This window comes from Coregonus lavaretus (assembly GCF_964263955.1).
Source record: "Coregonus lavaretus genome assembly, chromosome: 22".
NCBI lineage: Eukaryota > Metazoa > Chordata > Actinopteri > Salmoniformes > Salmonidae > Coregonus > Coregonus lavaretus.
The window spans coordinates 3,758,208-3,781,958 of NC_140009.1; positions in this window are offsets into that span (position 1 = coordinate 3,758,208).

Genomic DNA, 23,751 nt, shown 5'->3' on the forward strand with positions numbered 1-23,751 from the left:
AGGAGGATTTTTAAGCCGTGAGACAATTGACACATGGATTGTGTGTGTGCCATGCAGAGGGTGAATGGGCAAGACAAAAGATTTAAGTGCCTTTGAACGGGGTATGGTAGTAGGTGCCAGACGCACCGGTTTGTGTCAAGAACTGAAACGCTGCTGGGTTTTTCACGCTCAACAGTTTCCCGTGTCTATCAACAATGGTCCACCACCCAAAGGGACATCCAGCCAACTTGACACAACTGTGTGAATCATTGGAGTCAACATGGGCCAGCATCCCTGTGGAACGCTTTCGACACCTTGTAGTCCATGCTCCGACGAACTGAGGCCGTTCTGAGGGCAAAGGGGGGTGCAACTCAATATTAGGAAGGTGTTCTTAATGTTTTGTACACTCAGTCATCATATTGTTATTTCCTGTCTTCCATTTCCTGTCTTAGCCATTGTTTTGTTTGTTTTCTGTGAGTGACAACTTTGATCATCACACTGTTATAATCACTGTGTCGTAATTATGAAACTTATAACCACCAGTGTTTTTATAACTGTTATAGCGCTGTTATAAACGGTGTGTTATATAAACTGTTATGACCATCAGTGTGACGCCGTAAGGCTTTAGAGGAAGATTGGACTTGTTTTCCTTATGGCCGTGCTGCTCCCTCCAATCAGAAGTTAGGCCTTGGTTAAGCTACGTTTTTTCAAAAAAAAAATTGTTGTTGTACTTTCCCCAAAGAGATACTGTTAACAGAACCATACATTTGCAATGTGTTGTCAAACAGTATGGTTCAACGGTAGAGTAAAGATATGTCCAGGGTGGTATAGTGTATTTTCTGTCTGTCTGTCTGTCTGTCTGTCTGTCTGTCTGTCTGTCTGTCTGTCTGTCTGTCTGTCTGTCTGTCTGTCTGTCTGTCTGTCTGTCTGTGTCTGTCTGTCTGTCTGTCTGTCTGTGTCTGTCTGTCTGTGTGTGTCTGTCTGTCTGTCTGTGTGTCTGTCTGTCTGTGTGTCTGTCTGTCTGTCTGTCTGTGTGTCTGTCTGTCTGTCTGTGTGTCTGTCTGTGTCTGTCTGTCTGTGTGTCTGTCTGTCTGTCTGTCTGTCTGTCTGTCTGTCTGTCTGTGTCTAAGGTGATTCAACGTGTAGCTGCGTCTATGTCATTTACAACACGTATGGTCGTAAAAAAGTGTCACGGGAAAAACGGATAACTACATGTTGATGTTACTGCTGTGTGTTGACACTGTGACCGGGTCGTCATTAGTTTAACCACAGCCTGGAGTGAACCCTGTTGTCGCCATCTAGTGGACAACATTGCAGTAACGTTACAGAGACGTCTCATCATGATGATTGAGGAAATGGGAAATGTTAATATAATATTTAATTCATTATACATGTTGTGTTTCAATCGCTCGCTCACAGAACACGTACACAACGAACCAAGTGCCTGAGTAACATGACATCTCTATACAGATAAAAAAATATATATATATACTTGAATTGACTGTGTATGCGTGACAACAATCACAATCGATTCTGTCAGCAAATGCTGTATATTCAATCGTAACTTTCTCTTCAAAGTGGGATGTTTTTTTTTTTTGCTGTTGTTTTTTTAAACACAGACGTTGTAGCAAAGCATTGTTGGTATTTTATGCATTGTGACACTGTGACTTTACTTTGACCAAAAACTCTGAATCTCTGGCGCCGGCCACTGTGCTTCCAACGCCCCAGAGACTAAATACAGGTCCAGACTAAGACATTGGTCGTGTTCGAGATCGACTGCAGACTAAATAACTGCTCAATGTTATTTCCAGTCAGTCTGTCACCATTTCCCCACAATGCATCACAACGTTGATGTTCTCAAACACAGCCACCTTTCAGGTAAACACTGACTCCACTACTTATTTGAGTCGTAATAAGTCCTTTTCTAGCCTGGCTGCCAGTCTGTTCCATAAGGAAGGAGAGCAGAAGCAGACTGGCATCCAGGCTAGGTCCTTGTCCACTGTTGATTCCTGTTTAGTATCAATTTGAGTCATACCATGTGTCTCTGTAAAGCACGGTACTACGGTCGCAAAATTCCAGTAACTTTCCCGTAATTCCCCGGTTTTTTCCCGAAATCCTGGTTAGAAGATGCCTGGATTTACGAGGGATTAAGCAGGAAATCTGGGGATTTCTGGAAAACCACGGAATTATGAGAAAGTAACCGGAAAATATTGCAAACCTAGATAGGACTGACCCCGCTCTTAAGGGACTGTGTGTAAAGCGCCAACTCTGTTCTATAAATTATTAGCACTTATTGGGGAGAGATGACTAGAGCTAGACGGCCTGCTTTTGAGCATAATACTATCCCCTTAGATCAGGGCTGCCCATAATACTATCCCCTTAGATCAGGGCTGCCCATAATACTATCCCCTTAGATCAGGGCTGCCCAACCCTCTGCCTGGAGATCTACCGTCCCGTGGGGTTTCAGTCCAACACTAATTGAACACACCTGATTCTACTAATTAGCTGCTCAACAAGATCTTAACTGGCTGAACCAGGTGTGCTAAATTAGGGACAGTCGATCTCCAGGAAGAGGGTTGGGCAGCCCTGCGGCTAGACGGTATCCCCTTTATTGTTGGTGAAGTGTTTGTGATCTCATAAAAAAAAGGGGATTTTAAATGTATGATTTTCAGTATGACCTTGTATGTAGGGTGTGTGTTTCTGTGAATACAGGGTTAGTCCCAAATGATACCCTATGCTCTTTACAGTACACTACTTTGACCAAAGTCCTTTGGGCCCTTGTCAAAAGTAGTGCACTATGAAGGAAATAGGGTGCTGTTTGGGACGCACCCAGGGTGTATCCTCTTCTGTCTACCTGCCTACTGGCTGACAACTGCAAAAACTGCTGTTTGTTTGTTTGTGTTTTTGAATTGCAGAGAAAAATATATATAATCTATATTTTCTGACCTTACTAATGTGTGTTTTCTGTTTCTATTGGCTGGACTACTTTCATAGAGGGAGTTACCTTGAGATTAACATAGAAATCCATAGAGGGAGTTACCTTGAGATTAACATAGAAATCCATTGAGGGAGTTACCTTGAGATTGACATAGAAATCCATGGAGGGAGTTACCTTGAGATTAACATAGAAATCCATAGAGGGAGTTACCTTGAGATTAACATAGAAATCCATGGAGGGAGTTACCTTGAGATTAACATAGAAATCCATAGAGGGAGTTACCTTGAGATTAACATAGAAATCCATAGAGGGAGTTACCTTGAGATTAACATAGAAATCCATGGAGGGAGTTACCTTGAGATTAACATAGAAATCCATAGAGGGAGTTACCTTGAGATTAACATAGAAATCCATAGAGGGAGTTACCTTGAGATTAACATAGAAATCCATTGAGGGAGTTACCTTGAGATTAACATAGAAATCCATTGAGGGAGTTACCTTGAGATTAACATAGAAATCCATTGAGGGAGTTACCTTGAGATTAACATAGAAATCCATAGAGGGAGTTACCTTGAGATTAACATAGAAATCCATTGAGGGAGTTACCTTGAGATTAACATAGAAATCCATTGAGGGAGTTACCTTGAGATTAACATAGAAATCCATTGAGGGAGTTACCTTGAGATTAACATAGAAATCCATAGAGGGAGTTACCTTGAGATTAACATAGAAATCCATAGAGGGAGTTACCTTGAGATTAACATAGAAATCCATAGAGGGAGTTACCTTGAGATTAACATAGAAATCCATAGAGGGAGTTACCTTGAGATTAATATAGAAATCCATAGAGGGAGTTACCTTGAGATTAATATAGATATCCATTGAGGGACAGGTGCCCTTAATCCTGGTCCTCGGGACCCAAAGAGGTGCTTTATTTTAGTTTTTGCCCTGGCACCACATACCTGATTCCACTCATCAAAGGTTTGATGATGAGCTGATTAGTGGAATCAGGTGTGTTAGTGCTAGGGCAAAACCTAAAATGTCCACCCCTTTGGGTCCCCAGGACCAGGATTAAGGCCAGGGTTCAATCCGATCACGCTTTCTCTGCTATGCACCATTTAAAGGTTATTTCCGAGGTGGCGTTGTCGTGGAAATTCTAATCAATAATGAGGAGAGACAAGGTCAATCACCAATCAGGACATTACATTATTCAAAACGTATTAATAAGGTGGTGAGGCTGGTCGACCCAACCCTCTTGACTGTTGGGTTGAGAGCTCTGACATACAGACAATACAAATATATTTTGTGTGGAATGAGTCAAAAGGTTAGGATTTTGTATGAAATAAATGAATAATTCACAGCAGACAGTATCTGCAGTGAAGACTGTTCTCATTGTATGGAAACCAGGGTTTGGCTCCCAAGACGACGTTCTTATCAACATGATCCATACCCGAGCCATCTCGTCCCTGGTACCTTACATGATCCATACCCGAGCCATCTCGTCCCTGGTACCTTACATGACACAAACACCAATTCAGTCTATGAAAGTGCAGGCTCAGTCAGACCGGATCTCCCTCTCACACACCATGAATCATGAAATGGAAAGTGGCAGTTGGTTTTATCACCTAGTCGTCCCTAAATCAACTGCCAGGCCCAGCTTCAGAGGTTCCTCTCAGTTCACACAGACACAGAAGAGAGAGTAAAAAAATAAAAAAAACGATTATATTGCATAAAACAGTATTAAACATCATCTTGTAATTTTTCCTCCATAGCGTTTACCGTGAATGCAGTCTCCACAAACAGGGGAACATTGCCTTTAAAAGGTGCATAGCCGACAAAGCACGAACGGACTGGATAACGATCAGCGCCGCAGAGTTTCAATCAAGGTTATTGAAAGCAACGTCAGCACAATAACTGTTCGTCGGGAGCTTCATGAAATGGGTTTCCATGACCGAGCGGCTGCACACAAGCCTAAGATCACCATGCGCAATGCCAAGCGTCAGCTGGAGTGGTGTAACGTTCGCCGCCATTGTACTCTGGAGCAGTGGAAACGCGTTCTCTGGAGTGATGAATCACGCTTCACCATCTGGCAGCTCGACAGACGAATCTGGGTTTGTCGTATGCCAGGAGAACGTGTAGTGTCGAGTCAATGCTGCTAATTATTGCTGTGAAACAAAGAGTCCGCTTATACTGTACTTTGATTATAAGTTGTATTTATATCACAAGATTTCAGCATAAGTTTACAGACGCCTGCAGTGTCTGGAGAACAGTGTCCCAAAATAATATGTCTGTTCTAAGGTCCTTTGTCTCTAGCCTATACTTATAAGATATACAAAAATATGGGTGGCTCCCTCTACTGTCCAATCACCTGTCTCCAACGAACAGGGGTGTCACTACAAAATGGCTCCCTCTACTTTAAACATTAGCAAAGTCATACTTCTTCATGTACCATATTTCCCCCCTTCGAGACTAACTAAAAGTCTTGAAAACAAAAAGAATAGGATTATGACAAGTAACAATGTATCTTATTGAGTATCTTTAACAATAAACCAAAAACACATTTTTCTATGGAGTGTAAATTTATTTATATGAAATATGAACAAATATTTATGAAGTGTGAATACATTACTATGAAATATGAACAAATCTTTATGGAGTGTGAATACATTACTATGAAATATGAACAAATCTTTATGGAGTGTGAGAGCGAAAAACCTGTCTGGCAGCCTTCTTTCCAAATATCCATCCATCAATCAAGACAGTAAAATTCTCTCACGGCCCCTCTGCCCCAGGCAACCACCTAGGTCAGGGGTATTCAACAAAATTTAAAAAAGGTCCAGTTAGAGAAAATGTTTTGAAGCAAAGGTCCAGAAGATCATAATGTCTAACAATTTAGTGGTATATATATTTAAGTAGCCTAGTAGTTCTGAATGTAATCAATAACTGACCGTCTAATCAAATTAATTCAGTACAATTCAAAAACTTGTTGACAATATTTATTATCACGAAACATAGAACTGAACATTAGGGTTGTCCTCGACTAAAGAAATTCTTAGTCGACTAACACTTATATGAGTTTGTCGACTAATCGATTAGTTGATTTAATCGACAGAGCTGTGCAAGACTAGAAAAGCGCAATATAAATGTAGTTAATTAACCATCTGTAAAACTGAGTTTCTCCGAAATTAATCCTGCAAAAGCACCACTTTAAATCTCGTGTTCACCAGAAATGTTCTCATAAGTTACTTGGAAATGAGTAATTAAGCATGAATAAGCATAAAAAATGACTTATCGACTAAAGAAATCTTAGTCGACTAAGACCAAAACGACCGATTAGTCGACTAATCGACTAAGAGGGGCAGCCCTACTGAACATATATGTATGACTGTAGATATGTACAATGTGCTCTCATTAATTAACTAAATAAAACTAGGGCTGCATGTCAAAATAAGAGAAAATAAATAAAATGTGAAAATTGTGCATTTTCAAAAAAAGTGCTTAACTTCAGAAAAATAATATAAAGGGAGGAAAAGTTTGAATTTCCCCTTTTCTGTTTCACATCTTGACTCAACAGTCTCAACCAATTTTACAAATAATAAATCTCAACAGATCTTAACAATTGAACAGTTTTAGAGTATCACTTTCTTCCCCTCATATCCCACTCCACCATGTTTTTGCTCAGTGAGAGAATTGAGCTTTAGCCTGTCTTGCCAGAATTTTAAACCTGGGCTTGAATGGAGTCAGGGCCATTCTCATACACATGTGAAGGTGCTCATTGGTGAGCCTGGAACGATATTTAGTTTTAATTATGTTCATTGTGGAGAAAGCTGCCTCGCAGTTGTATGTGGAGCCAAACATGGTCAAGATGTATAGGGCTACTTTCCTCAGACCCGGGAAAGCAGTCTCAGGGACCATTTGGAACCAGAAAGTGGAAGGGTCAGTTCTTACAAACTGCTCTTTCAGGGCCACATCTGCTTGGAGATCAACCAATTGCATCTGGAGAGACCCAGCATTTACCCATTTAAAGTGCTGTGTGACTTCCTTTGAGAACCCCCTGACATCTGTGATCAGAAATGGGTTCTGAATGAACATGGTGAGCTGCTCTCCAAAGCTGAAGCTGTCAAAACGGTTGCTGAAGTTTACAATCAGCTTATCAATAAAATCAACAAAAGAAGACAAATCTCTCTGTCCCTGAACCTGTTCCTGCACTGCTGGGAAGTGTACACAGTCTCCCTGCAGGTCTTCCTTGAACACTTCAAGTTTCCTCTGAAAGGAGCGAACAGCTGTCATCAGTTCACAAATTGAATTGTCCTTGCCCTGTAGCCTCAAATTCAGTTCATTCAGATGTGACGTGATGTCAACCAAAAAGGCCACATTATCCATCCATTTCTCATTTTCTAAAAAGAGAGAAAACTGTGTTGCCTTCTGACTGCTTAGCTCTGCCAAAAAAGATGCTAATTCCCTCCTGATGGACCAAAAGCGCTCTAGCACCCTGCCTTTGCTGAGCCATCTCACATTGTTGTGCAGCAAAAGATCATCAGCATTGGCATCAACTTCTCTGAGGAATTCCCTAAGCATGCGATGCTGGTAGGAAGAGGATGCCCTGAGAAAATTTATCATTTTCATCATTGTATTCATCACCTCAGCATGCTCATCTGACAGGGAGGCACAGAGGACAGATTGATGAATGATGCAATGGTAAGATAAAAGCTCAGGATTGTCCCCTTTCAGTCTTGCTACAGCTCCTTTTTCTTTCCCTATCATAGAAGGGGCTCCATCTGTGGTTATTGAAACCACTTGTTTTGGCTCTATTCCTCTTTTTGTTAACATCTCCTTAATGGCCAGGTAGATATCCTCTCCTCTTGTACTGGTCTGAAGGGGAGTGACACCTAACATGTCTTCACAGAATGTTTTCTGGGCTGTGTTGAAAAACCTGGCAAACACTAACAGCTGAGCATTGTCACATATGTCAGTGGACTCATCCACAGCTAAGCCTACACATGGTGCCTTATGCATGGCTTCATCTAGCTGGGTTAGCACATCCTGAGTTAATATTTCACTTTTCTTTGTGGCAGATGATGCTGACATGGGAATTTGCTTTATTTTATCACAAAGCTCATTTTTTTGTTTTCCCTCAAGTAGTGTTTCAGCTACTGCACTCATGCATTCTTTGACAACCCCTCCATCTGTAAATGGCTTTTTGTGTTTACCCAAAATCCAAGAAACTCTGAGGGAACACTCAAGAGCACGTTGTTGGGCAGTGAATGTGTTGCTCAGGATCCTGGTGGACTGGTCATATTGGGCTCTGAGACTACTTACTTTCTGTGATCTCAATTCAGATTTGAGTGGGTACGTTTGTTCAAAACCTTTATGTTTTGTCTCATAATGGCGTTTCACATTGCCACTTTTAATAAGTTCCACGGTTTCTGCACATATGAGACACACTGGTTTAGTGCTCCCATTGGGAAGTATGAACAGAAATGAGTCTGTCCATTCTGGATTAAATGCTCTGTTTTCATTGTCCACTTTTCTTTTTTTGGAGAGTGCCATTTGTTCCTTATTTTCTCTAACTGTTACCCTTTTTCTGCCTCACTCGTCTGTTTCGCTCCCTTTCTCCGTCTCACTCATATTTTCGTCAACTTTCTCCGTCTCACTCGTATTTTCCTCAGCTTTCTCCGGCACACTCGTCTGTATCTCTCCCTTTCTCCGTCTCATTCGTCTGTTTCTCACTCGTCTGTTTCGTTCCCTTTCTCCGTCTCATTCGTCTGTTTTCGCTCCCTTTGTTTTCTACATATATCGCTATCTTTTTAATCCGACTTTCTTTTCCTTGGTAACTTGCCTCTAAAACTCTCATCTGTCTGCACTGTAGAGTCCCAATGTTTACCGCCAGGAATGCAAAGACTTCATTGGCTGAGTGGTATCACGTGGGATCGCTTAACTCACATGCAATTGGTCGGTGAGTTTCCTCATTCACAAAACGAGTACCGTAAAGACTACAAAAGCTGTGCATATTAAAATAGAAGCGCCCCGTCAGGTTTTAATTCATAATCTTTTGTTTTGGTCCGGGTCCGTATGGGACGGCTTCTGGGTCCGGATCCGGACCGCGGTCCGCCTGTTAGTGACCTATGACCTAGGTACTCCAGATCAATTCATAAATCTTTATCAATGCATTTGAAACTATGATGCAATTAAATACACATGAAAGCACCAGCAAACAAAATACTATCCAAAATGTCCACTCTCAGGCTGGTCGACCCATCGGACCCTACAGTGGATCTCTATCCCTGCCTAGACTCCATGTCCCTAAGCATTCACGAAATAAACAAAAACATCTAAGATCCCCACATGTATTCAATAACATCAAATATCATTCTACAAAAATTAATACCTAAGAATATGACACAAATTATGTATTACACATGCAAATATGTCTATATTTCATTGCAGACACTGGAATGTAGTCCACTACACTTCATCTCCTCAGCAGTGTCGACTTCCAATGCATCGTCGATGATGGAATTGGAACATTTCCACACCTTCCTTGTTCCATCTCCTCCAGTCCCTTCATATTGTCTTTTCATATTGTCCTTGTTTGAGCATTTGAATCTCTACATATTCCCCCATATGCTTCTGGAAGAAAATAAAAGACCAAACAGTATCTTTTGCAAAACAACACATTCAAATTAAAACATCAATATCAACTAAGAATATAAAAATGATATAGAAAATGATATATAAATGAATCACATTGTATTTCCCCCCTTTGATTCATAACAAAATACTAAAATCACACTAATATTGAAAAACATTTGAAAAATGATAAGATAATCAAAATGGATATTTATCCATCAATACTCCATCCAGTCCCACTTGTCCATCTTCATCCAGATCAGGAACAGTCAACAACGGCATCTGAGTGTTGTCTCCAGGCATCACTACTCCAACCCATCTAAATATCATAGCTTTCGCAAAGGTCAGTAACAAAGTACAAAAGCAAAACATCACACACAGCGCTATCAGAGCTGCGACTAAAATCTGAACCATCACTGCTCCCACTGGGCCTAACTGATCTTGCAACCAAGTCTTCGCTGACCATCCAGCACCTTCAGATCTACCAAACGCATCCCTTATATTCTTCAATGCATCTATAACACTAGTGATATTATCGGAACTATCTGGGATCAAAGTATAACAATCATCCCCCGTCAGATTCATAGCCAAACATAAGCCACCTTGTTTTGCTAAAATATAGTCAAGAGCCATGTCATGTTTCAACAGCGTCAGTCTGTGACTTCTTTGAGTATTTGACAGAAGGTTAAACCCTCTTATTGTTTCATTTGCAAACCCCTGCAAAGTATAGGTAATATTATCAATATGATCTGCCAAAAATGTTACACCATACCATGGAAAAAGTCCCAGTCCCCACTTCTCTCCTAGACTTATCCTCCAATGGTAGGCTTCAAGACTATGAAATGTCGCCATGTCTCTTTTCACCCTATTTCCAAACCTAGATTCAGATTTATCTGTGTCCGGTGCTACCCCTCTTTTAATGGTAAAAACCTCATATGGAAGCTTCAATGTTGACATGTAACAACATCCTGTCCATCCATAGGGTAAGAATATATATGCTTTATCACCACAAACCCACCAAATATCTCAAAAATTCCCAATAGTCACATTGCCAGGCAAAATCTGATCTTCCACCATCAAAGTCCTGCTGTTCTTACTAACGGGAACATAAAAAGTAACATTATATTTCTCATCTCTAACCTTATGTTCATGCTTACCCAACGTCATCATATAATCATCACAATCTGATATTCCCATGAACATACCCTTTCCATCATATGTTTTATTAGAACAAAAACAACTTTTAGCCCTCACTGGTTTCACCTCCAATGCTTCAAGGTTCGCTGTTAACTGATTTTCCTTCCCATCTAACAAATTCACATAGGGTAATTCATTTAACCAAGAACACCTAAACCTAGGCTTAAACAAATGTTTTGACAACGACATTATTTTATCTGTTAATGATTGTTGCTGATACAACAGCCATGATAAAGCATAAGATTGACACGTACTTGATAGAGGTTGAGCGACCGTCTCTAAAATGGAACCCCACGTGCCTGGTGCTGGAATTCTCAACAGACATGGACCCTCAAGATTCCTCACTTATCTTACAGAATGAGTTAACTGTTGGAACCAAAGATTCCTACCTGCCCATTCATCTTTAATCTTCAAAACAGAAGAATCAAATCCATATGCCTTCCATTTAGTTTCTCTTTTCCCTAACGAGCGGTATTGATCAGATGTATCTTCCGATGTTCCGTTGAAATCAAAGAACTCATCCTGTACCTCCATGATAGTATTCTGCACTATTTCAGATGAATCTATATTCTTCTCTACCACCATCTGCTCTCCTATTTTAACCCTATCCTTACTACCATTGACAGCACTCTCCATCCGTATCATAAACTCCTGAGTCACTCTTGCTACATCCTTTAATTTCAGAAAAGTTGTTGTTGGTGTCTGTGTCATACTTCCTACATTTGTTATTGCCGTTGTAATCCCTTTCAAAGTTACCATTAAAGTAGTGGATTTAGTTGATGTATTAACCCCCTTAACTATTTCTAGTGGGAAAGCTACCGATATCCTCTGTGTATTATTTACTGTTGGAGTGGCTACTGTAATATACTTCTCCTGAACTCCTTTGGTGACTGTGGAAGCTTCAACAGACTTCAACTCTTCCATTATAAGCGTCACTTTACGAATTACATAGCCTTTTAACCAATAATTCTTAACCGGAACAAATTTTAATGCTTGCACTAGATAAGTACACATATATTCTCCCTGATCTTTCTCTGTAACATTACGCAAAATAAGTGAACAATCACTCATAACCCTCTTCCACTTCATATCGTTGTACAAAATATACTTCCTTTGACTAGGGGGCACAGCTTCTACATCTGGTCCTGATAACAACACTTCTTCTCCGTAATTATCTCTCCATGTGGGAGGAACGTCCCCTCCCCCACTCCATCTCTCACATCTACAAGGAAGATGAGCTGTATCACCTATCCTAACCCTAATAACAGTCTTTTCCTCTAAAATTGGTGCTGGAGCTATTGGTTCCCTTGTAATCAAATGCGATATATTTATGGCTTTAATAACTATCAATGTTGAAAGAGTTGAATTGCTTCTCACTGTTGTTTTAATATGCTGAAGTGTTGATGTCATTGTTGTTACTTCATCCATTCTCCCTAAAGCTTTAAACTCTTGACTTGTATTTCCATCTATCACCACTAGTGTCACTACATTAACTCTCAGTCCTAACTCTAATCCCTCACTTTCAACCTGTTGATTATAAAAAATACATTTATAATCACCTTGATCTTCCTGCTGGGAATTGTAAATATAGATACCGCAATCACCCTCAATCTTCATTCTTCTCTCATCATTCAGCAACGCATACTTTCTCAATGCAACTGCTCCTAACAGATCTAAACTCCTACCATATCTATCTTCCCACTGAACTCTAAATTTCCCTTCACCACTGTTCTCTCTCATGCACTTACATGGGAGCTGAGCTGACTGTCCTAGAGTTACTTCAACCCTAGTTTTCGTAACGTTTTGGTCTGACTTTTCTCCTAACTGGTCTAGGCCTACTTTGTCTAACTGAATCACTAGCTTCTCCTGTAACAGAGTTGCCCTTGGTGATCTCTGCTGCTTCACATTCCACTGAAATATTCCCTGTTGCTTTTGGGACGTATTGAAAATCAATTTCCACAAATCCCCTTTCCTTTCCATCCATTGCATAGTCATCTCTGGCATCATCAGAAGTGTAAACATTATCATCAACGTTATCCACAACATTGATAATCTCTCCTTCTTCCTGTTCTCCCCTATCTCCATCCTCTCTCTCTGCGCGTGGCACCTCTTCTCCAGGTGCTTTAACACAATGTGACAAATGATACCACGTAGGAGACCCCTTAACCTGGACAGCTGTTCCAGTACTACGAACCACTTCAAATGGTCCTTCACGACGTTCGTTATACCACTTCCTTCTGAATACCTTTACGAATACCTTGTCCCCAGGTTGTACTGTATTCCTCTTTTCCTCCTCAAGCTCCTCCTGCACCTCTTCTTGTCTTTGCCTGTCAGAAACATATGTGGACAACTTTTTATGAAAATTGGCCATATATGTGACGTACGCTCTCATTTCATCTTCCAAAAGAGCCAAGCTTGGACCCTTTCCGCTTGTTCGCAAACAAGGCGTAGGCATCCTTCTTCCTGTTACCAACTCATGGGGTGTCATACGCAGATCACGCAACTCACTTGAGCAACACACCATTAGTGCTAAAGGAAGCGCCGCTATCCAGTTTAGACCCGTATGCTGACAAATCTTCACAATGCGATTTTTCAAGACACCGTTCATTCTTTCACAAATCCCTTGACTTTGTGGGTGATAAACTGCTCCAAGACGTTGCTTAATTCCCAATTTTTGCAACATCAATTTCACTGATTTATCCACAAATTCCCTCCCATTATCTGAGGATATTCGATCGGGTAATCCCCACCTGCTTATGACTTCTTTACACAAGAACTTGGCAACCGACTGAGCATCTTTCCGCTTGGTTGGACAAGCCTCCGTCCATCGTGAAAATCTATCTACAACCACCAACATGTATCTTTTCCCCATCAACTGGTTTTATCATATCAACAAAGTCAATAACCAACTCACGCATAGGACCTCTTGGTGTAGGAATGTAACCCGGATGAACAGTTACACCTCTTCGAACATTATTTTTTAGACAGATTGTGCACCTTCCTATCATATAGTCAATTTGTTCAAACAAATATGGAGCCGAAAAACCATATTCCTTTGTGATCTTTCTTTTAACCTCCCCCCTTGCAACATGAGCTAACCCATGTGCTTCCTGAATCATCAGACCTAATAGGTCTAGAGGCGCTACTATCAACCCCTCATGGTTTCTCTGAAGACCAGTAGCATCTTTGACCGCTCCTCGGTCTAGCCATAGCTGTTTGTCGATCATAGAAGCACCTTCCTGCATCAAAATTACATCCTTAAGCGTAATTTTTTCTTCCAAGTCCACTCCATGAGTGACCAGAAAAACCTTGCCCAATTTGTCCGCTCCTGTGACGGCTTTTGCAGCTTCATCAGCAGCTTTGTTCCCTTGTGTGACTTTTGACACATCTGTTTTGTGAGCTGCACACTTAGCTATCGCTATCTCTTTAGGCTTCATCATAGCATGCAACAGTTTCATTATTTGCGCATGATGTTGTATCGGAGAACCATCCGTTTTCTTAAACCCTCGACCTTTCCATACTGCCCTAAACAAATGACATACACTATGTGCATATGCTGAATCAGTGTATATCGTCACTCGCTTTCCTTCTGCTAACAAACATGCTTCTGTTAGGCCCACAAGTTCAGCAAGTTGTGCAGACGCAGGCTGTGGTATTACTTCAGCCTTTTCCACAACAAATCCAGTTCCTCTGCCTTTAACTACTGCATAACCAGCACACAATTTATCTCCCACACGATAACAAGACCCATCAGTCCAATACTCCAGGTCTGCCTCACGTAATGGAAAGGCTTGCAAATCTGATCTAAGCCTCGAATATCTCTCTGCTTCTTGGACACAATCATGTGGCTCACCATCCTCTGAAGTTGGCAAATTCTCGGCTGGATTCACCGTATCACACCTCACTAGGGTGACATCTTCCTGCTCTAAGAGCCTATGATAGTCTCTGAGCCTAGGCATAGTCAATGTATATTTCCCATAGTTCAGAAGATTTCTGAGACTATGATGGGTAAGAATTGTTACTGGGTAACCCATCGTGACCGATGATGCTTTGTCATACATTGAATATACTCCCACCATTTCTCTGTAGCACAGTGGTAACCCTAGTTCTATCTCTGAATAAGCAGTAGAGTAGTAGGAAATAGGCTGAGGATTCGTCCCTGTGCCTGTCGGCTGACAAAGAACTGCACATGCATATCTACCTCCAGTAGAAGTAGACACATATAGCAAAAAGTTATTTGAGTAATCTGGTAGTGTAAGTGCAGGTGCCTCCTGCAACCTCTGTTTGATCGTTTCAAATGCCACATGGCCTTCCTGTGTCCAGGAAAGATTGCTATGGAGTTGACCACTCCCAGTACCCCTAACCATAGCTCTCAAAGGTGCCATCAAACTAGTATAACCCTCCACCCAAGCTGAGAAATAACCAGCAATACCAAGAAATGTCATCATCTCTCTGACAGTTCTAGGCTTCGGAGCCTTACGAATAGTTTCCACTTGACTGTCCGAAATGTTTCTGTGGCCATGCGTTATGTTTTGACCTAAATACACAACCTTCTCCTGGCAATATTGCAGCTTTTTCTGTGAAACCTTATGCCCCTTTTCTGCCAATACCTGTAGCAATTTAATTGAGTCTCTATGACATGTTTCCTTATTTTGTGAGCAAATAATTATATCATCTACGTACTGAATGACAGTGCTGTGCAATATCTGATCTATCCCTACCAAATCATCCTTCAGTACTTTATTGAAGATATGAGGACTATGCCGGTACCCCTGTGGCAAACGACTGTACTCATAGAATTGTCCCTTATATGTGAACCCAAATAAATCCTGACTCTCCACACTAAGTGGAACACAAAAAAATGCACCACTTAAGTCTAACACCGTAAAATGTGTCGCATCAGGAGGAACTTGGGCTAACAAGGTATGAGGGTCTGGCACTTCTGCTGGAAAGTCAGTCACTACCTCATTTACTGCTCTCAAATCATGAACCACACGATAAGTTCCATCTGGTTTTTCCACAGGCCACAAAGGCGTGTTACTCCGAGGGTTTTTTGTTGTCCTTAAAACACCTGCTTTCGAAAGTCCTTCAATTTGTGGTTCAATCCCTTGGATTGCTTCATCTTTCAATGGATACTGATTTTTCCATGGAGGTCTGGCTCCTGGTCGAAGTTCAACTTTCACAGGTTGGGCTGATTTCACAAGTCCAATATCGGTACTGTGTTGAGACCACAACCCTTCTGGAACTTGTTGCAACATCTCCTCTTTCATAGAGTCTGAATCCATCTTCATATTGCAAATAGATTCATGTGTCATCCGTACAGCTTGTGGCTCTCCTTGTCCTTGAGCCGAAATCATTATTTTAAGAAATCGTTGATCTTCACTCCTCCAAATCGCCAAATTCTCTTTCATCGGTCTGAAAACAACTTTCTCTGCTTCTGTCATCATTTCTCCTATTTGCTTCTGCTCATAGCCTTCCGAAACCAACAAGGTAACATGTGGCACACTCTTCTCAATCTCAAATTCTTTATTCAGATAATCGTCCGTGTTTATCTTCATAGCTGCTCCTTGTGGTCCTAAAATAATGCAACTTGAGCTAAGTTGAACATTCTTCGGTTGATGACTCAACCATTCCTCTGAGTGTGGTTGGGCAGCATTCTTGAAATACTTGAGCGTACAATGGAATGGATATTCCGGAAGCCTCGCATCCGGCATATTTGCAACAATAAATCTCTCCCATATCTTAGCCTGCTTCATAAAATCTTCACTGAGATTTCCAATCCAGAATACTGAAGACGAATCCATCTCTGTCATCATCAACTCTGTGGTCCTCTTTAGCTCAGCTGGTAGAGCACGGCGCTTGTAACGCCAAGGTAGTGGGTTCGATCCCCGGGACCACCCATACACAAAAATGTATGCACGCATGACTGTAAGTCGCTTTGGATAAAAGCGTCTGCTAAATGGCATATTATTATTATCAACAATTGGTAAACCTTTTCCTTTGGCACTTCTACCAGACAGCCGTCTGGTGTACATCTTATTGTACAGTTCAACTTACACAATGCATCTCTTCCCAATAATGCAATAGGTGTATGTTCTGATACCAGTATGGGTATTGTAATTTTCTGATTTTTATAGCAGAGCTCAATTGGTTCCGTAAGAGGAATCAGCTGTTTTACTCCCTCAAATCCGATTGTCCTAATGAGTTGATTGGACATAGGGAGATGTGTAGCATCTTCAGGCCGAACACAGGTGAACGCAGCTCCGCTATCCGCCATCACTTCCAATGGTCGGTTGTTTATTTTCACCTCAATTGTAGGATCTTTTTCCGGTCCTGATGCTACCAGCTGACACCCCGCTTTCGGATCTTCTAGGCACCCCTAGAATCCTTGCTCCGGACCCCTATAGGGGTTCACCGGTCCTCCAGATGATCTTGACTTGCCCCTGTATCTTCCTCTGAAATTCCCTCTGATGTTTCCTCCTGACCCATTGCACTCACGGGCATAGTGACCAACCTGTCCACAATTATAACACACATCTGGAGATTGCTGGAAGTATGGCTTAAATCTTCCTCCTCTTTCTAAGCCTTCTCGTCCTCTTCCTCTCCAATTCTGTGTCTGTCCAGAAACTGGCTGTGGATATGAAACAACTGGTACCGCCATTGGTGGCTGGTACAATTGCGGTTGGAACTGGTCTGGTTGAAGCTGTGGCAGTGATTGTTGATTTGGTGCACACTGATTCTGCATAACCAAAGCTTGTTTCTTCTCCTTCTTATTCTCCACCAGTTGTATTTGATTGAGTTTTCTGAGAGTTTCTTCGTCCTGTTCTTTCTGGTTGTGTTCCTTTTTCCTGTACAGATCCACTTGATGGGCTATATGATCGGTATAGACACCTTTTGTCATGCTTCCAAGTCCAACCACTTCTGCCAGTTTGCTCCTTACTGGTGAGGGAAGTCCCATCTGCAGTTTAGCTCTCAAAATTGACTGCTCAATTTGACTCACATCTGGATCATTTCCAGTAATATTTCTCCACACTTGATGAACTCTTGACACATAGGCTCTCGGATTTTCTTGTTGTCCTAGTGGGTCAATCAGAATATTATCAGGATGCACATTTGTTGGAAATGTATCTTTCAATGCTCTCCACAGACGATTCCTACTTGCAGCCAACAATTCAGGGTCGTTCACTGCAGTCCCTACATATCTATTAAGTCCAGCTCTCTGAAAGACTTCTTCCATATCTGGAATCCCAAGGAGATTAGCCAAAAGTCTCTTAATGTCTCCTATGGCTGACTGTGTTCCCACCGTAATTTCTTCCAATTTTGAAATCCAAGGATAGGCCCCATCTTGAAGAGTAGGCAGCTTCTCAAGTATATTTGACATATCGGTATTTTGCAAAGGCTTATATTCTAAGTTTTGACCTCGAATGATAACTGGCATCATTTTCTTACTAGTGGCCTTTTTCCTTGGCCTCAATGTATATTTTCCCTCAACTTCTTGGGATTCTTTTCTCAGCAGTTTCTCCTTCTGTATCTTCAGCTTCTTGAGTTGTTCCTCCAGTTCTTTTACTTCTTCGAAACTATTAGCTTTATCCAGGCATGATACGCATCGGTCTATATCTCTTTCTATTTCTTCTGTGCCAGTCATTGTAGGATAAAATCCTCTTGAATACGCAGCACCTTTAATCTCCAAATCTTTATCGCTGTCTTCATCTTTGCTTTCATCAGAACTAGAATATCTTGTATTCTTCTTCTTCAAACCTTCATCACCCCTTCTTTCCGTTCTGGCCAACCTCCGTCTGATCACAGGATCATATCCACCCATGATCTCCTCTGAATCACTCTGATCATCATCGTCATCATCCAGTTCCATCCTACTTAACCTCATTCCACCCTTAGTTTCCAGACATCTCGTTTTCTTTTTACTTTTGGAGTTTGGATTCATTTTTATGGTCGTTTCTGCTTGTCCTCTCTCTATTATTTGTTCCACTTCATCTCTGATGCAATAATCACCCTCCTGGCTGATCACTGGAAGCTGAGGATAAACGTCCTTAAACTCTACCTCTTTCTCATAAGGTGGGGGTCTTTTTGCTAAATCCGTATGTGAGAAAGGTATACTGACTTCTGCCCTTAGTTTTTCTGTCGCCTTCTCTTCCTTTAGCATTTTCTCTATACCTTTGTTTCTCTTATCATTGGTATCTTTCATCAGTTTTTGTCCTTCATCTTCAAACAGCTTAAGAACACCCAGCTCTCTTTGTCTCTTTTCTTTACGATGTTCCCTTTTTTTCCCTTCTTTTGATCTGCCTTGTAAATTGACAGAAGCACTTTCATGATGTTGATGACGTCAGGGTTAAGAGTCCCTTCCACTGGCCATGGTTGTTCAATGTCAGGCCAACGTTTGTTCCATTTGCTGGATAACCTCGCAATACCATTAACTAAAGGATTACTATTTTCAACTATATCAACAGGTGTAATTACTTTCATAGCCTTGATGTCCTTTTTCCCCATTGTAACAACTCTTTTATATTCCTTTATTGTGAATTATTTTATTTTAGACTATATAGCCTATGGCTTCCTCCCTTTTTTTTATTTTTTATTAATCAATAAAAATATGAATATTCAAAAATAATTAATCTTTTTTTTTTATTAATCAATAAAAATATGAATATTCAAAAATAATTAATCAACTTTTATTTTATTTTTATTAATCAATAAAAATATGAATATTCAAAAATAATTAATCAACTTTATTTTATTTTAATTAATCAATAAAAATATGAATATTCAAAAATAATTAATCTTTTTTTTTGTTATCAATAAAAATATGAATATTCAAAAATTATTAATCAACTTTAAAAAAAAGAAATTTTATTAATCAATAACAATATGAATATTCAAAAATAATTAATCAACTTTTTATTTATATTTTTTATTAATCAATAAAAATATGAATATTCAAAAATAATTAATCAACTTTTATTTATTTATTTTTATTAAACAATTAATCAATAAATTTACGAATAATCAAAAATAATTTTTTATTTCTATTTCCTATTTTACTAATTTATCAATTAGTGGCTATCTTACCACATCCCATCAGGAAAGTAAATGCAAGTAGTCAACTTCAGAGCAATCCAAAAAATAAAGACTTCTAATCCTACAACACTACAATACTCATAAACCCCATTGCTTAATAAGCACCCAATTATCTTAATTTTACAGAATAATGTCATTACTCGATTTCCAACAGAACTCTAATCAAACCAACTCATGCACAAAAACTCCCATATGCAATTACATCAATTGATCAGTCTGTTGCCAAGTCCCTGCCAAATTGTCATAACATGAAATATGCAAGGCACACAAAATATCCTGTATGGGAAGGAAAGGTTTGTAAACAAAACAGCACTGGCCTGATTTTGACTCGATCCTCTGTCGCGTCACACCTGTCCCGTGATGTACACGTCAGCACTTCCTGTATCTCTCTCTCCTCCTTCTCGTCTCTCATATGACCAAAGAACAAAAGGACAGACAAGCATTTAATAGTTAATACACTCACTGAGCTACTTCAACCATTCAATATTCCTCTGTTCACACTTGCGCTAAGAAATAAGCAAACACTTAACTCAGGAATATTTATCGATAGCTCTAACATTTTATTTCATTTATTTAATTATTTTTATTTTATTTTTTAATCCGTCAACATATCTCTCTCATTTATCAATTCAATAGATCTCAACAAATAGCTTCATCATTAAGCAACAGACTATGTAACAACTAGAACATTCCATTCGTGTTCAAATCTCTCTCTGTCTGCGTCTCCCAGCACCCAGTGTAGGCAGTGGCACATTCTCCCTACGTACCTCTAAAGTCATAAAATCACACGCATGCGCAGTTCATTCACCAATACGATTTCAGCGTGGACGGAGCCCTCTAGCAGCTCTCTCCCCAAGCCAAACAGAAAGTTAACAGTCCCGCTGTAACTCCGTTTTCTCCTCATAGCCAAACAACATTTAACAGAGCTCACAAAGCATAGAACTTAAATTCTACACACACAAACATAATTTAAGAAGCTTTATTCCATCTCGATGGCCCTCTAAGGTCACATGTTAGCATGTAGCATGCAACATAATTAGCATTAGCATTTAGCATTAGCATGTATGTAACATGTGGCATGTAACATGTAGCATGTAACCTACATTGCGCCAAAATTCCAGTTCCTTTGTCCCTAACTTTATGCTGCCGCGAGTTCTATGGATATTCTATGAGCGGTCACATCAAACATATACCTCGTCAGCTATAAGATGAGCAGTAACTTGCAATAGAATGTATATACCACTCTCCAGTCCCAGACTCACCTAAAACACATCTAACGCGTTATCAGGATTTTCGGCCCATCCTAAGATCGCCTCCCTGAGGTCTTTCCAGATTCGCAATGCCCTAATTTGTATACATATCTTGGCCTTATTCACTTCCATCGATTGTTCTTGAATTCCTATTCAAGCCACATATTTCTATAGACACTCCCCCCTATTTGCGCCGTTTACCAGTGCCAACTAATTTAGAATAGTTATGACAGACCCTTAGTCAACAGCAATGACAACCACACCAGCACACACAAGTAATTTACACGGTACATCTCCCCAGCGCACACACCCATAAGCCAGCGAACCAACTAGCGCACAAAATTTGTGAGGAATCTCACCTTATGAGCCGGCTTGAGCGGGAGTCACCTCGCTGCTCATGAATGCAACACAGGAAAGATGCAGACCGATCCCATCCTCGTCGCCAATTGTAGTGTCGAGTCAATGCTGCTAATTCTTGCTGTGAAACAAAGAGTCCGCTTATACTGTACTTTGATTATAAGTTTTATTTATATCACAAGATTTCAGCATAAGTTTAGAGACGCCTGCAGTGTCTGGAGAACAGTGTCCCAAAATAATATGTCTGTTCTAAGGTCCTTTGTCTCTAGCCTATACTTATAAGATATACAAAAATATGGGTGGCTCCCTCTACTGTCCAATCACCTGTCTCCAACGAACAGGGGTGTCACTACAAAATGGCTCCCTCTACTTTAAACATTAGCAAAGTCATACTTCTTCATATACCATAAACGCTACTTGCCCAAATGCATAGTGCCAACTGTAATGTTTGGTGGAGGAGGAATAATGGTCTGTGGCTGTTTTTCCCGGTTCGGGCTAAGCCCCTTAGTTCCAGGAAGGGAAATCTTAACGCTACAGCATACAATGACATTCTAGACGATTCTGTGCTTCCAAATTTGTGGCAACAGTTTGGGGAAGGCCCTTTCCTGTTTCAGCATAACAATGCCCCCGTGCACAAAGGGAGGTCCATACAGAAATGGTTTGTCGAGATCGGTGTGAAAGAACTTGACTGGCCCGCACAGAGCCCTGACCTCAACCCCATCGAACACCTTTGAGATGAATTGAAACGCAGACTGCGAGCCAGAGCTAATCGCCCAACATCAGTGCCCGACCTCACTAATGCTCTTTTGGCTGAATGGAAGCAAGTCCCCGCAGCAATTCGCCAACATCTAGTGGAAAGCCTTCCCAGAAGAGTGGAGGCTGTTACAGCAGCAAAGGGGGGACCAACTCCATATTAATGCCCATGATTTTGGAATGAGATGTTCGACGAGCAGGTGTCAACATCCTTTTGGTCATGTGGTGTAATTAACAAACCTGTTTGAACATTAAAACTATACTGCAACTATTACCTTTGACACCAAAACTAACTAAAATAAAATAAAAACCATCATGAATTATGTTCAGTTTTAGTTTTTTTTTGTTTCAATCAGGCCTAGCTTGTGCATCACTAGCTCGGTTTCCATCCAATTGGCAACAGATTTTCATGCGAATATTCTAAAATATGCATATAGAAAATATGCGCATTTTCCCACCAGTGGTGTGTTTCCACCACAGGAGGTTGGTGATACCTTAATTGGGGAGGAACGGGCTCGTGGTAATGGCTGCATCAAATACATCGAACACATGGTTTTGAAGCCATTCCATTCGCTCCGTTCCAGCCATTGGTATGAGCCGTCCTCCCCTCACCAGCCTCCACTGGACTTTCCAACAAACTGACTTGTTGAGGATAAAAAAATCAGTGCGTGATGACGTAGTGAACTCAAAATCTTTATTTTTTTCGACTTAAGTTTTCATGTACCGAATAAAAATCTAAATTTCAATGTGTTTCCGTTGCATTTTCAACTCTACCGATAGTTTTGTCACAAAAACTGTTGCGTGCGGTCTGACAACAGCTGTCAGATGCAGTGCGGGTAGGCTGTGAGGGAAGGTTAGTCTACATGGTGAGATTATTACGAATAAGAGCAAGAATATTTGCATTTGTCAAACGGCAGTCAAGCATCGATCATCATGTCACCAGAATAAGACCCTAAGTGCCCTTTCACCACCCTGTGAAGTTCATCATAACTTATTTCATCTGTAGCCTAATAAAGTGCATGGTTTTCCGAGTCGTAGTGGGAGGACCATACACCACCATATCATCGCGTGACTCCATGTTTACTACGATATGATGGTTACTATATCAGGTGTTTCCACCGCCATTTCTCGCCTAATTAATTTTACAGACAAAAAAAGATCCCACCAAATTGTTCCATCACAGCTGTTGTGATTTTATTTTATACGGTATGACTTTACTCGCATAAAAACTGTGGTTGGAAACGTGGTTACCATCACTAGCTAACAGGGTAAAAATTGGCTAGGAAGCTAAATGTATTCTTTTTACATGTATTACTAAATGTAAAAAGCATTGGATTGGTGTAAACATGGGCGAGAGAGGGATTCCTTCCACCACATTTTTTGCACCAGTGCTTTTCCTTTTAAACCCAAGTCACATAGGCGATATGCACAGGCGAGCATGACGTATTTCCGGTTAAATCTCTGGCCCTATCACTAAAACTAAAACTGAAACGAAATAATAGAAAAATGAAATAGAAAAATAAATACACTGCTCAAAAAAATAAAGGGAACACT